The 12,603-nt window shown below is 33.1% G+C and overlaps 1 protein-coding gene and 1 pseudogene across 1 annotated transcript in view; one reads left to right on the top strand and one right to left on the bottom strand.

Annotated features, from left to right (window-relative positions):
* Nucleotides 1–12,603, bottom strand: part of LOC134264945 (slit homolog 2 protein-like) — a 49,637-nt gene that overhangs the window by 23,227 nt on the left and 13,807 nt on the right. The gene's annotated exons all lie outside the window — the stretch shown is intronic.
* On the top strand, nt 2,166–3,455 carry LOC134264944 (zinc finger BED domain-containing protein 4-like; annotated as a pseudogene).

Below are 12,603 nucleotides of genomic sequence, written 5' to 3'. Positions count from 1 at the left end.
AAGCTTCCCAAACTTCGTTGAGGTTAGCTAAAATGAGTTGTTAAAAAATGAGAAAAGTACAGAACTCTTTTCATAGGGCACCTACTTTCGTCAGTAAAGTTCTTTAAAATGAAATGCTTTTTAAATTACAATTTTACTTTCTTTTTATATATATTCATATGTAAACAACCTTCATTACTACCAACGTTCATTCCGTACTTCCGTATACTTCTCGAGATATTCTGAAACCAATTCGAAAAATGTTCGTAATTTTTTTACTCGATCCATTTGCAAAGGCCTAAGGCGTAGATTAATTTTAACTTTTATACTACAATAGCAATTGCACATATTTCAAAACATTAAAAGCCGTTTAATTAAAATGTTGATTTGAAACATTATACGTAATTGCAGAAAAATTGTTTTAATTATTTATCTATTCATCTTTTTATTGTTTATTTATATTTATGCACCTGACATTAGAATACAGTTTCAGTGAAAGGAAAAGATCGTTGGCATTTCGAAAAAAAAAAGTGTTTATCCTGCGTCCACCGTTCGTTCACCGTTCACTTTGGGCTCGCGTTTCCGCTCCGTTTGCATTCTGCGTTTGCTCACCGTTCACACATCGTTCATCAAGTTGCGTTCAGTGTTCACACATTGTTCACTCACCATTCGTTCGCCTTTTGTACAGCGTTAGTTAAGGTTCAGGTGGGAAAGTAGAGCGTCTCAGGGACTGTATGTACAAAATAATGCTCGTTATCTCCATATCCTTCTTCATACATTTCATAGATCAGTATGAAATACACTTTGTGTATATAAAATCTAAGATTTCCCAGCTTTTGCTTGTTAGCAAAGGAACCATTAAAAGGAACATATGGCTATTCCCTCAAACTTGAGGAAATATGGTAAAATTTTTAACTTTGTCACCCTCTTCTGGCCCTATTGTAGATTTTTAAAACAAACAAATGCTGCTTATAAAACAAGTAACATACATGTTCTTCATTGCAATCTATCAACAGCGTGATGTGTTTCTATAATAATATCAAAACAGGGGGAAGGGGGTCAAATTTGGGATTAACATACCTCGTCTTCCATTACGATTGTCATATCGTAAAATAGATTTTTATTGGTAATTGGATTATAGATGTCACACATATAACTAAATTGTATTACTATTATAAATGTGTTTTTTTTTCTTAGTTTTTTTTTTGTTCTGTAAAGGCGTGCATAACCAATCGAATTCAATCGGTTCTGCAGGTATGTGAGAGCCATATGCGAGTTTTTTGTAACCTAATATGGACCGATGCATTTCACTCTACGTGTACTAATTTTGTACATTTTTTTTTAATTACTCGTGCACTATATAATAGAGCTGAAACAAATGTTCGAACATTCGGAAACGAATAGTTTTTCACGATTATTCGAATGGAAAATTTGCATTCGAATATTCGGTCACATGATTAAATACTCGTATGTCATGAAATAAACTGTACAGCATACCAGTATCCAGTCACACGATCGCGATGGAAAAGAGAAGCTGGGTATCGGAGCATTCTGCATTGAATGTAAACAAAGATAAAGCAGTATGCAAACTATGTCCACACGGTAGTACCAGCCTGATTTATAAAGGCACGACATCAAACTTGAGCAACCATCTAAAAGCAAAACACCCATTAGTCTCATAGTTTGTAAATTTCGTCATTTCTCCGATCTAGGCTATGGCAGCCATTAGTTTATATCGAAAGTAATAGCAGGTTTTTATCGTATGGAGAGAAGTATTCCGGATTAAGAAATGTATATAGCGATTGTACAATAAATATTGCAGAAATCAGTTGTGAAAACGTGCGAGTATCAGTTACTGAATTTTATTTTTTTTATAGTTTAATTGCTATGTTCTGATAAAAAAAAAAGTAAATGCGAGGAAATCTTTATAAATTTAATTAAGTTTAGAAGGCGAACTTTTTAGCTATTTGATACAAGAATACAAGATAAATCCTTGATAGATAATTAGATATAATAATTTATATTATATATGAAATAATATTGGTAAAAGTATGTTCATACATTTGAAAATATTACATTTTAGTGACACTGGCACTGAACGTGGCAAAAAGCGGCCATTGAAATCTCAATCAACATTGCAGTTTACCGAATTTAGCAAGAAAAAACCGAAGTCACGAGAAAGTTGGTTAGCAACTAAAAAATATTTGGTTGAAATGTGTGCCCGAGATCTTCGTCCCCTTAGTATTGTGAATGGAGCAGGGTTTAGAAATTTTGTTCACTGCCTTGACCCATCATACGTCGTTCCTTCGCATACTACCATGAAAAATTACACCAATTATTACAACGGCACATTAAAGCAAACAGTGGCGAATGAATTGCAGTCACAATTATCATTAGCATTTACAACCGATACCTGGACATCGTGCGCAACGGAGGGGTATCTCACCTTGACAGCTCATTTTATAGACAGTATGTGGCAATGCCGTTATTATGTCTTGGCTACCATAGAGGTCAAAGATCACCACACAGGGTAAAATCTTGCGGATGAAATTAAAGGTATACTAACGGACTTCGGACTCTCAAATACGCCAGTATCAGGCATCACTACTGATAACGCTTCCAATATGGTAACTATGACAACCCATCTAGAATGGCCACATATTCGTTGCTTTGCATATACCCTGCAACTGAGTGTAAAAGCCGGACTACAAATTAAGGAAATATCCAGCGCAACGGCAGCAGCAAGGAAACTTGTGGCTCATTTCAAGAGAAGTTCTTTGGCTTCCAACGACCTGAAGTCTCACCAGAAGCAGTTAGATCTGCCACAACACTCGCTGCTGCAAAACGTCCCCACCAGATGGAATGCTACTTACATTATGTTTGAACGACTTCTTGAGCAACGCCTGGCGATCTTTGCCGTCCTTCATAATACAGCTATCACAAGTCCGTCCGATGCAAGGGTCCTTGAATTATCAGACCAGGTCTGGAAAATTATGGAGGACTTAGTTCCTGTTTTAAAACCGCTGCAAGTCGCTACTACAACAATTAGCGGAACAAGCTACCCTACATTGAGCATGGTCTATCCGATTGTAATTGGTTTCCTGAAGAATCACTTGAATGTACAAGGGAAAGACACCACTGTTCTAGTCAAATTCAAAGAAGCAGTTACTAAAGATCTCTCGTCTCGATTTCCACAAACCGATCATGAATTAGCAACGCACCAAGCTGTTCTTACCTGCGCCCTTGACCCACGGTACAATTCACTTAAATTCATGACAGATGAACAGAGAGGACTCATCAAAGCTAGTATTGAAAAGTTCGACACCCAGATAGAGCAGGGGGAGACACCAGCGGTTACGGTCAAAACCGAAGATTCTGAGAGCAGCAAGGCTGAGGTCAGTGCCATGAGTTTTCTTTTAGGTGACCTCGTTGACCTAACTGGGGATGAAATAGAAACGGAAAAAAACTGTAATTGAAGAGTACGAAATGTTTATGAAAGAGACAGCAGTAAAGGGAAATTCCGACCCATTGGATTGGTGGAAAAAAAATGAAAATGTCTACAAAAAAATAGCACCTATAGCAAAGTTTTTTCTTTGCATACCTGGCACATCTGTTCCCTCGGAACGTGTGTTTTCCGACACAGAGAACATCGTAACAAAAAAGCGGGCTAGTTTAGACCCAGATACAGTAAACCAACGGGTTTTTTTCCGATCGGTTTTAAGTTCCGATACTGGTAGAGACCTGGTGCAAAGCTCAAATGAATCAACAACCAATGAGAAAAATCAACCACGTTCAAGTGCAATGGACACGCTTGAAATTAACAAGAGCCGTCAAGTCCTAACAAGAGAGATAGCTTACCACCTCTCCCCTCGATGGAGCCGACTGACGAGTGATGATTAATAAAAAAAATTACATTAATTGATCATAATGATCAAAGTTTCAATTTTAGTTTCGTTTTGTAAATACATAATTTTCATTAATTTGTTCATGGACAACCAAACAGTGTAATTTTAAAACATTTCGAATTTTCTGAACTTGTTATTAAATTTGTTTTCTTTGTTGAGCACTGCGTAAATTTACTTCTATTACAAAATATACATTAAACTGTTTTTGAGAATGTTACACTTTAAATTTAAATGCGGTTTTAATTTTCACTTTAAATTTAAATACGGTTTTAATATACAGGACATTTCGGATTTCCGGAAACGGGCCGTGTTTGGTTTATCAAATATAAGAGTTGAAAATGGCGAACAGGTTTAGGTTTTTTGACCGGGCCGCGACGTTTTACGTAATCTGACTGCATCACAGAGAAATACTTTAAAGAAGAGACTTGTGATTGTTGATAACGATTTCTTTTTAATTTTGGTTTTCTTTTGCTGAAAATGAATTAATAAACGGGAGCCATATTCAATGTACACGTAATGACTTTGAAAAGATGTTTATTTCTTATTTCTTAAATAGATAATAAGTACATACATATAGTAATAACAAAGGGATTTTTACAAGTAAATAAAAAGTCATAATAACTCCTTTATTACCTTACCGAATATTGGAATACGAATCGAATTACAGTCATGAACATTCGAATGCTGATTTCTGGTATTCGTTTCAGCTCTATTGTTTTTGAGAGGATATTTACTCTTTAGACTTTTGCTATCTTAAAATTTTGCTAGTCATATATACTGTGCTTAGTAAATTTCTTGAGGGGACTACCTTGTAAAGTCCTACTATCAACAAGATCTTTGCGTTAACTTTGAATAACTGTATTTGAACTATATCAATGACATTTTTGAAAGGAAATTTACTCTGCAGGTTCTTAAGATGTTGAATGTTAATAACATTGCATCAAAGATTATTTGGGGGGGGGATTTATCTCGTAAAATCGTACTATTACTGTTGTGTTTGCTTCAGCTTTGAATTTTTGTGCATAAACTGTATAATTGTCATTTTTGAAAGAAAAGTTACCCTGTGGATTTAGGCTATCTCTAAGATGTTTCGAGATATAAATACTTCATATTTTATTTTCTTTTAGGGGAAATTTACCCCGTAAAGTCTTGTTATCCTTTTATGTAAATACATATTGTCAATATTCCCTCCAAATCTTTTCATATCAGCTTGGTTTTGAGGCTATATCGTCTATATACTAGAAACATGCTGAATTTTTACCATCTTTCTAATAGATATTTTATAAAACTCTGTCCTTTTTTGTTGGATTTTGTCAATACCTGAAGGCAAAATGCTTAAACCTAAAAAAAATCTGTTCTTGTTTTGGAATGCGTTGTTACTTCTATGGTCGAAAAAATGACATTGTCAGCAAAAAAATCTATCATTAAGTCAAATGTGGACTCATTGACTTTTCATACTAACTGTGAAGTCATTATTTACACACCGAATATTTACACATCGTAATTTCTTGATTAGGACGAGAAACACAAGGCTGGTGTGACCGGTCAGAAGGGGATGGTTATACAGTCCCTAAAACGTTATACTTTCCCAAATATTCGTTCGCTCACCGTTCGTTCACCGTGCGTTCACCGTTTGCTCTCCGTTAACAGTACTGCGGTCACCATTCACCGTGCCCTCGCGTTCACCGTTCACAAAACGTTCACCGTTCGCTCTTCGTTCCGTTTACTTTGCGTTCACCTTGCGTTCACCGTTCACTTATCGTTCAGTCTTCATTGTCATTCGGAACTCCGAAGTGAAAGGACTCATCTTTTTTATGGTAAGGATTTACACGTTTTTTAATTAAATAACTTAGATATCGTGTTTGAAGAATAATTATTTTGTTCCAAAAATTATATATGATATTTATATTTCTATTATTATAACGCAGCTGCTACTTTATTAATGAAATATCCCTGGAAAATAATTAATAATTAAGTACATGTAGAACGATGCTAAAATATTAAATTCAAAAAAGGGCAATGTACAATTGCTTCACGAACGGCAACAAATTGTTGTAATGCTAAAAACGACAAATCATTAATGGATGTATAATAATTATTCAAAGTCTTTTACAAGACAAGAATACAAAAAAAAATGTTTCTACAGTAACACGTGTTTTAAACTACACTGTACACGTAGGTCTGAGAACTATGAAAGTACTGCAGATACTTAGTTAATTGAATATATTTAGAGCTAATTAAATTGATCGTGTGATTTTAAATTTAAGAGGAAAACAACTATTTGAACTAGTCTATTATGAGAAAAGGAAAATTCATTCATTCACCGTACCTAAATATATGTTTGTCATTCAGTATAATTAAGACCCCCCCCCGGTGCCTTTTCTTCCAAAATAAAATTCTTAGTGTGTATTTTCAGTATATCTTAATTAATATTTAATGTGTATTGTAACACAATGAAATCAGTCTCAAAACCAACATCAAACAGTCATTAGACATTAGTATTTTAGAATACACTTGTGCCGACAGTAGTATTTTTAAGTTGGCAGGGAATATGTTTCACATTCAATTTAAACTTAATCCTTCCATGTTTATATTCCCATTACTTATTCATTTTTTTTTACAGAAAAGCAAAAATCTGATCTAGAAATGATAGGGAAAAATATTTAAACTTTTTGAAAATACTAAGTGATTCTTTGCCTTTGGCATGTTCGGTGAAACGCGATTTTCAAAACTCCACTGCGTCGAATAATTTTGATTGACAGGACAAGCAGGTGGACTTCCTGAGAACCGTGTGAACTTTATGAAGGAAAATAAAAGACAATGGTTACTGTCAAATGGATTTGTTAATCTAAAAAAATGATTACTTTTACTGCTTGGAATATTTAGGAAAAATAATAAGATTTTTTTATTTGATACAACAGATATTTGAGAATTGAGGGTCTCTCTCTCTCTCTCTCTCTCTCTCTCTCTCTCTCTCTCTCTCTCGTACATTTCTCTGTTCAACAAAAACTATGACAGCACATTTCTTATTTAGTTTAAAGGTCAAGTACGGTAAAAATAGATCTTAAAAATAATGTTTGTAATTCATTAAAAGCATTAAATGAAAATTTATGGTTGTGTTTGTTAAAAAAAAATTCCAAATATAGACGCAAAATACCTGTTGAAATATCGTTATTTATCGACATGGGCGATAGAGTTATCGCTCTTTTTCATGACGTCATCAGAGACAATTGTTGTATAGGCACTATTCTATAAAACAACCAATAACTGATTAAAACGACTAGGTTCAACGCTATATACCGTGTTATTGACGGTAATTTCGAAGATATACTTGAGTTTACCGATTTAACCAATTATATATAAACCCATTATGAAGTAATCCGAACATGTTAGGCCTGCTTACATGGATATGTCATGGAAGTTAGATTCCGAGAATAATGAAAGTAAAAAGAGAAATTCTCCAAGAAGCAATGATTTTTATATGTTTTATGTTTTGAAAATAAATTAAAAATAGATATTCAAAAACGTTCAACATGGAAATCGAAACCATTAGGACATTATTTGCATCCGATGTAGAATTCATTGTTTTGTCCGTTAGATTACTAATTATTAAAATAGTAGACTCGGTGAGTATTTATAGTCAGCCGTGTAAACAATTATTAGCAAAGTTAAAAGTGGTCAGCAAACTCTGTGGCCGGTTGTGGTTGCTTCAAATCGTATCCCCATTTCAACCAATTTCCGAAATCTAAATAAAACAGAAGAACTCTGCTTGAGACATTACGTTAAAAATTTACGCAGACTTGTTGCACAGAAAAAGAAAATGATGACATAATGAGGCAAAATCATGAAATGTCACATTTAACATAAACGAATCTTTACTTATAATACCAAAAACTGCAGGTACGTATTTATGAGATATAGTGTGACATTGGTCACTCTATTTTTATAGTCCGGATATAGTTTTCGCACAGGCGTCTGAAGTATGGATCCCATTTACTGTTAAATTCAATCTAAAATTTTTTATCATTTGAATTTCTATATCAACCCAGTTATAATATTTACAAATACTAAAATTCCCATTTCGCCTTAGTACTTTTTACCTTTTTCTTACCTGTTTTTCAGTTACGGCGAAATGGGAACACTACGATTGATACCCCCCTTTTTTTAATATTTGTCAGCGCATAAAATATCTCAAATATATACATATAAAATCCCCGTCAATTACATCTATATGTCGTTCTATGCAAGCAGATTGTGCGTTTTTTCATGTTTAGAGAATGGCATTATACGGTATTTTATATTTTTGAGATATTTCACGTTTTTACAATTTCTTTTATTAAAAATATATGGGGTATCGATCAGTACTTCAGGCACCTGTGGGTATCCCCCACTAGTACTAGTCCGTCTCCCGTATTACCTTAGAAATCTTTAAGCATGCATGATCCTGTTGAGGATCTAGGAACTTCATATATATAACTACGAATAAACCATTCTCGTGACTTTATGTCCATAATTTCAATAATATACATTCTCATGCCTCCCCACCCCAACTTTTTGCAAAAAAAAAGTAATTGTACATGTACAATGTACCTTGACGACATTGTGAGTGAATTTTATGGTATATAACACCTACTCTATACAATCGCCATTTTCACAATGTAAAGGTTTTGTGATTCCGGAAGATGTAGCGGTAATGAGCATCCGACAGATGAAAAGCAGCGATAGGAGATGGAATTTGTTGCAATGTAGCGCATAGGCGTCGGAAGCAAATTGGGGCTAATTATAAAAAGTGGGGGGTAAACCAACCAAAAAGGTAAATCCAATTTTCAATGCCTATATTATGTATATATTTGAAAAAAAGCCCCCCTCCCCCGATTCCGAAACCTATATTAAGCGATAACATTGAACTCCCGTATCTTATCTTTGTTAGAGTCTTTTTAAATTTTAACACAAAATCCAAGTTAACTAAAAAAAAAAGACTAAAGTTATGTGTTATAATATATATGCTATTTTAAGAACACAATCTATCCTCGGCATTTTTTTCTCAGTGCGAACTCAATAACTCTCCACTGCCCCAGTATGCCGGTCCCATACAAAAAAAAAATCAGGATAAAATTTATTGATCAGCTCGTTTGAAATAATAATGTGTATGGTCATTATATTTTCCATATACGTGTGTATTTTTTCTGTACTTGCTTTGAACAGATAGATGAACTAAATATCATAAATTCATGTATTGAAATTTTTTTTGGATGTTTGTTAATGCGCTACAGAAAATGTAGTATACTGTGTACTCTACCTCTCTTGGGTCCTTCGAGAAAAGAAATAAACTTAACATTCTGTATAGATTTTACATAACAGTTCAAAGATGTGCACTGCACCATCATAAACCCTAGAAAGACTTTTTAAAAAGCACTTGTAAACAACCAGTGTATATTGCTCCCGTTCAGTCACTGCAGTCAAAAGTTGTCTCTGATGACGTAATACGTTATGGGCGATAACTCGCGTCACTAAAAAGATATAGATAGCCCAGGTAAATTTTAATCGCGCAGAAGAAGTCTTGCCAGGCGGTTTTCAATTAAACAGCTATGGGAATTTAAATCATATGAGACCGGTAAACAGTTATGTGTATAGTATTCCAATTTTACAAAAATCTCCGTACTTGACCTTTAATTCGAAAATTTTATCTATTACAAATAATTTGAATGCCTCTTTCCATCATCTTGAATGAGCATAATCACGGCCAGGAAATGTCTACAGATACATGTACATGTAGAAGTTAGCTAAATTAATCATCATAAAAGAATACAAAAAACACATAAATATAGAATATTTTGCATTAGAATTAAAAAAAGCTAGAGTTTTATGCAATACGTCAACAGACAATTGTGAATTCGAAAAAAAAAAAGAAAAAAAAAAAGAAAAATCCGTACAGTGTAATTTATTCATTCTATAAGTAGTAGCTTTATTTCTAAAGTCCACATTATTTTATTAGTGAAAAGAAAAAGCATATTTACTGTATAAATAGATTAATTTTTTGTTTAAACTACGCGCGTTCGGTAACAAATACACATTTTTTAAGGCAATTAAAATCGTGTAACAAAAATATCAATTTAAAACATAGGTACATATATGTAAAGCAAAAAAGTGTTTTTACTATTTATTTATTTTTTATTTATCTATTGTTTATTATGTTCCCCAAACGAAGTTGGGGAACATATTGTTTTTACTCTGTTTCTTCTTATTATTTTTCTTCTTCTTCCTGGGTACTTTTTTGTCCGCGAGTGATATTGTAAACTGTTCACCCGAAGTAAAACCTTTTTAGGGTTAGTAGACATGTTATGTAGATTTGCGGAATCAAGGTCAAGAGCGCACACGTAAAATGACCAATATAATAGATGTGGCCGTAACTTTTCTGATTTTTTTTTTATTATATGCTTTGAAACTCATAATATAAATATATAATAGTATTATACACATGATGACATGATCAAAATAGCATATCTCATATATGCACGTGCGCTTCGCTCTGATTGGCTGAAACTAAAGTCTCAATATCTTTCTTGTTTTTCGACAAAATCCTTTGAAATTTTAAACATGGTCATACACTATGAAGATCTACAGCATGACATATAATAATTTTCATGAAAGCATGCGCATGCATATGTGCTGCAATCTGATTGGCAGAGACTTTGAATGCCTATGACTTTCTTAGTTTTCAACAAAACGGGATGAAATTTAGAATATGAATAGGTATCATGGATTCCAACATTATGCTACTATCAAAATTGAATGCAAGGACATACATGCACATGTGCAAAATGATTATACTTAAAACATGATAACATTATATTTGTATCATTTTTTTCTTGATTTTAAGTATAAAAAATATGTTAATCGTGTAGCCAACATGACATGATCATCTTGTATATGTATGAACGTGCGCGCGCATGCAAAACGTTGAATGAAATTTATAATTGATATCATTATAACTTTTTTTTATTCTTAAATGAACTCCTTCGATACAAAGCAAATAAAAATGTCTTACAGAAATAAGGCAGAAAAAGGGATTTGGGGAGCGTTTTGGGAAGATCTGTTACCAAAGTAGTACCCAATTAAACAGAAAAGACATTTTAGAAAACAAAAACGTGTCTTTCGAAAGTTAAATCTAACGATCCTTCTTCCCCTAAAAGGTTATTTTTTTAATAAAAACAAAAGATGAAATCGTTTGTATTTTGAGGTCACTGCATGTAGTACACAAGTTGAATAAACTTTTATTTGAATTACACTTACAATAAGTTTACTCTAAAATATTTAGAATTTTGAAATATGTGGAAATAACGAATAGTTTTCGAGCTCAACAATTCATTAAACAGTTATACAAAATAGGAGTTGTGGAAACAAGGATATCTAAATCATCCGTTATAAGACTAGGTTTCATTGAAAACTTAGCATCCCGTGAGGAGCATTCACACCCTCTTTCTGTTTCTTGTCATCATAGAAAAATTACAGAAAAATCCGTGGACAATTCAGTGTGTCAATAATGGCCTTATAATTAATATGAAAAAAGGTCATTCAGCATTTGACTTAATGATAATTGTTTTTGTTTGTACCGACGATATGGCTAATAAAATTATGACTTTAAACGAAACTGTTAAATTCTTGTTTCATCAACTTGTTTGTCAATAACTTATCTCTTCAAAGAAATTTTTCATACGTACAGCATGCTCTGGTGAATCAAATAAAATGAGATATATGAACCAGGTGATAAGGGTAATTCCTGCATACGGGAGGTTGACGATAGAAAAGTTTAAGTTTCATTATGTTATTCATAAAAGTTACCTGTAAGATATGAATATACAGCAATGTATATTCCAAGTTTAAAATGTTCAAATAAAACATCTGTTGTAAACCCTATTGGTTTATACTTGTTTCATAAGTACGTGTGCAAAATCCATGCATTAAGTTCAGAAAAACAAGTTGAGTAGTAACTTAAGGAAAATACTTTTATCTTTGTTTGAGTTTGAACATGTTACTGAAAGACTTACTACAGCACTTCACCTGTCACTCCTCAAATATTAAAAAAACACTAAGCAGGAAGTATTTTTTCACCGTTGGCGGTAAACATTCAGGACACTTCATCATGCATTCTATAGAGTCAAAAAGCCAACTCATTATATTCTTATTTTTTGTGTGTTCAGTACATGCGTCGCATGCAGAGACAACACCTATTGCCCTTTAATCAATCCACTGAATTTCCGCGATGTTTTTAATGTTATGAGTAAATTCCTTGATACATTAAATTTGCGAATTTGCTCACAAAAAACTTTTCCTTTTAATCTGACATATGAACAAAATTATCAAAAACTTATAGTGTCTGTAAATTTGGCAATCTATTAAAGGCATTGTCTGGAATGGTGGTTTATATCTGGTTGCTAACTAGGGATCTGAAATGAAATTTGTCCTTTATTCATTAAAATGTCTATTCTACAAACATTAGTTTATCTACATCTAACTGAGTTTACCGACATTGTAAAAATTTGACTCTTTGTAGTAAATTACAAATAATATGAATTACATTGTATTATTGAATGATACTTAAGTAATATTGAACCTGTTTCGTCGAAAGGTATTTTTACGACATTGATAACCTCAAAAATTTACTATAAACCATTTAACATACAGTAATAATCAAGAGAAGTTATGAAAGTTCAAAAAT

This window comes from Saccostrea cucullata, unplaced genomic scaffold, assembly GCF_032062105.1.
Source record: "Saccostrea cucullata isolate Sc308-1 unplaced genomic scaffold, CSIRO_AGI_Scuc_v1 ctg5148, whole genome shotgun sequence".
NCBI lineage: Eukaryota > Metazoa > Mollusca > Bivalvia > Ostreida > Ostreidae > Saccostrea > Saccostrea cuccullata.
The sequence above is the reverse complement of the archived record's forward strand: the minus strand, read 5'-3'. Positions and strand labels throughout refer to the sequence as shown.